Source organism: Triticum aestivum, chromosome 2B (assembly GCF_018294505.1).
Source record: "Triticum aestivum cultivar Chinese Spring chromosome 2B, IWGSC CS RefSeq v2.1, whole genome shotgun sequence".
NCBI classification, from domain to species: Eukaryota; Viridiplantae; Streptophyta; class Magnoliopsida; order Poales; family Poaceae; genus Triticum; species Triticum aestivum.
The window spans coordinates 7,108,283-7,112,275 of record NC_057798.1 but is presented as its reverse complement, the minus strand read 5'-3'; positions in this window follow the sequence as shown (position 1 = coordinate 7,112,275).

Below are 3,993 nucleotides of genomic sequence, written 5' to 3'. Positions count from 1 at the left end.
GGAGACTTTGCCGGTTTCCTCAGGGCATCGAGAGTGCGCTTTGCTTTTACCGGATCTACCTTCTCCTCTGGAGGTGGATGTCTCTTTGCTTTCACCCCTTCAAAGAACTCCATCGCGTGGGTCCGCACGATCATATCGTTTTCCTCCTCGGTCCTCTTGTACGGTAACTTCTCTAGAGGCTTTAGAGGTGGACCGTATCTGTATTGCCTCCCGCCTCTGGTTGTGCTGCTAGACACCGGAGTAGACGGAGCGGCTGCGGCGTCTGTCTTCTTTCGTGCTTCCTTACGACGTGGAGGAGACGGAATACGACGTGCCGGAGCAGCCGGGGCGGCGGCAGGTCTCTTCCGCCCTTGCTGGTGAGGCGGAGAAGGAGGAGGCTGCTAGCTACTCGGGAGCGCCGGCGCAGGCGGAGAAGGAGGCGGAGTGCCGCCACGTGCCGGAGAAGGAGGCGGAGTGTCGCCACACATGCCCTGATTGTCACTCGCTGGAGGAGGAGGCGGTGGAGGAGGCGGAGTTCCCTGACTCGCCGGAGGAGGAGGAGGAGGCGGAGGCGTCCAGTTCAGAAGGTTGATGAGCTCCTTCCACCATAGGCATGGAGTCTTCAGAGCAGAACCCAGCCTAGTCTCCCCTTCACTGGTAGGGTGGTCAAGCAGGAGGTCCTCAAATCCCTCTGTTATTTCATCCACCATCACCTTAGCATATCCTTCTGGAATCGGCTGGGAGTGATAAGTTGTGCCGGGTCCACTAGGATAAACTTGGCCAACAGCCGCCTTGACCTTCAAATTCATCCATCGCGCCATAATGTGGCAATTTTGAGACTCCGTGATATCATCCACGGGATAGCTGGCAGGAGCCGTCAAGACATGCTCCGGCTGAAGCAACTCAGTGGAAGCCACGCTGCTTCTCCGCTGAGATGGCGGGGTAGCTTCGGGGGAAGCTTCGGCAGGTCGTTCGATGCGATCTGCTACTTCTCGTTCCTCTTCTCATTCCTCTAGCCCCATTACCATTTTGTGCAGCGCCTCCAGTTGGCCCTGCTCTAGTTTCTTCCTCCTCTCGTGGGTTTTGTAACCCCCTGCGTCTGGAAAACCAACCTTCCACGGAATGGAGCCTGGCGTGCCTCGTGTCCGTCCAGGGTGCTCAGGATTCCCAAGGGCCATTGTGAGCTTGTCCTTCTCCCTGTTTGGAAGGAACGTCCCTCGCTGCACTACATCATTATAGTGTCGAAGGTTCTTGACTAGTATTTGTAGTTGCTCGTCTGTCCAATGGCACTTCCTTGTTACAGGGTCCAAGGTTCCGCCAGCCCCGAAGAACCAAGTCCGGCAACGGTCTAGCCAGTACATTGTCTCTGGTTCGATCCCTTTCTCAAGCAGATCATGCTCAGCCTTGGACCACTTAGGTCGGGCTTTGAGGTAGCCACCTGACCCCGTGCGATGGTGAACCTTCTTCTTCGCAGCATTTTGCTTGTTTGTCGCCGACATCTTCTTACTCTTTTCCGATGTCTTGTGGGCCACAAATGCGGGTCAGTGATCTTTGATCTTCTCATATTTGCCGATGTATTCTGGTGTCTTTTTTTTGTCGACAAACTGGTTCAGCCCTTTCCTCCACCTCCTCATTAGGGTTGCCATCTTCTTAAGAGCACAAGACTTGATTAATTGCTCTTTAGCTGGCTTCTCCGGATCCTCCTCTGGCGGTAGGGTGAAATTTGCCTTCAGCTGAGTCCAAATATCTTCTTTCTGCATATCATTGACATAAGACACCTCAGGGTCTTCCTCCTTAGGCTTATACCATTGATGGATGCTGATCGGGATCTTGTCCCTAACAAGAACCCCGCACTGAGCAGAAAATGCCTTCCTTGTCCGGATGGGTTCAATCGGTTCGCCGTCGGGCGCGATTTCTATGATCTCAAACTTTTCATCCGAGCTCAACTTTTTCTTCGGGCCTCGTCTCCTTACCGAAGTTGTGCTCGATCCGGAGGGCTAGAAATTATAAGGAAGAAAGACGAGAGTAATTAATATGTGTACATATACCAAAACAATGGATGCATCAATTAACTAGTCAGCACGGGCTTAACTAACATATATATACCTGGTCGGACTCGGTTCGGTCACCGGAGCAGTCAGCATGGTCTCCTTCTTGTACCTCCATTGTGTCACCGGAACCATCATGAACATAGTCCTATTCTTGTACCGGCATTAATGGGCCGAAGCCATCATGAACATAGCCCTCTTCTTCACCCAGTCCTTCCTGACCATCGGTGTCGTTGAGAAATGACGCAACTTCATCACTTCCTTGTGCGATTATGTCCCCCAACATCACTTTTGTTTCTTCGTCTCGGGAGTGCTCCATAGTTTCTGCAAATATTTACAACATGTCAATTATTATTCAAACATGGTACAGATGGATATATATATATATATATATATATATATATATATATATATATTATATATATATATATTAGTGGCAAACGTAGAACTAGCTAGCTAATCACAATAAGGAATCATGTTAGTGGCCTCGACGCTGCTTCTCTAGGGTTTGGGGTCGCCTCGACACAACGCTTCAAGGGTTTGGGGTGGCCTCGACGACAACGCTCTTTTAACTTGGTAAATTTGGGTGGCCTCGAGAGAGTTAATTTGTCAGGTAGGGGCACGGCGGGAGGGGGTAGGAGACCAACATCGTTTTCTCTCTAGGGTTTGGGTGTCCTCGAGAGTTTTGGTCGAGCGAGAGGGCCCAGGGGGGTGCTGCCGTTGTATAAGTTATCACAGTCGAGAGGGGGTATATATATCGACCGCCCCTCATGTCGAAGTTATCTCGAGGGGGTTATATCGACAACGATGCGACATACATATACATGGGAAAATAATCTTATCGGGGAGGGGGTATTGGTACCCCCCTCGTGTTGAAGTTTCTTCTTTCTCCTCTATTCCATTCTTCTTCTACTACTCTTCTTTTTCTTCTTCTCCCTCGAGAAAGGAAAATAAGGAAAAGGAAGAAAAGAGGAAGAAGGAAGAAGGAAGAAGAAGAAATAAAAGAGGAGAAGAAGAAAGGAATAGATGAGAAGAAGAAAAATAGAAAATTTCTATTTTTTCTTCTTATCCTCTATTCCTTTCTTCTTCTCCTCTTCTTTTTCTTCTTTTTCCTCTTCTTATTTATTTCTCCTCTTCTTCCTCTCCTCTTCTTCTCCTTTCTTCCTCTTCTTATTTTCCTTTTTCCTCTCATTCTTTTAGTATTGCTTGTTTTAAAAAAATGTTCAAATAGAAAATTTCGAAAAAAAACAAAGGTTTTGCCTAACGCATTGTTCATATGAATATACAAACATTTGGATATTCTACAATAATTAATATCACCTAAAAAAGAGGAGAAGAAGAAAGGAATAGATCAGGAGAAGATCAAAGAAAAAAAAGAGGAGAAGAAGAAAGGAATAGAGGAGAACAAGAAAAAAATAGAAAATTTTCTATTTTTTCTTCTTCTCCTTTATTCCTTTCTTCTTCTCCTCTTCATTTTCTTCTTTTTTCTTCTTCTTATTTATTTCTCCTCTTCTTCCTCCCCTCTTCTTCTCCTTTCTTCCTCTTCTTATTTTTCTTTTTTCCTCTCATTCTTTTTCTTCTTCCTTTCCTAGCTAGATATATAAAATTTTTCTAAAAATTAAACTAACCTAAAATGTACTAAATCAGAGAACATATATAGATAAAACTTTTCTAAAAATCTAACTTTTGCATATATGTATACTTTAAAACATCATTACAATTGAAAAAATACATACATACATATATGAACAAACATAAAAAATACATACATACATATATGAATCTAAAAACATATAAAAAATAGCATGTATAACTAAAAAAATAGCACGGCGGCGGCGGGGCCGCAGAGGCACGGTGCTCACAGAGGGAGGAGCGCGCGGTGGGCAGCGTCGGGGCGAGCAGTGGCGCGGCAACGGCGTCGGGGCAGGAGCAGCGCGGTGGGGCAGGGACGGCGCGCGGCGATGGC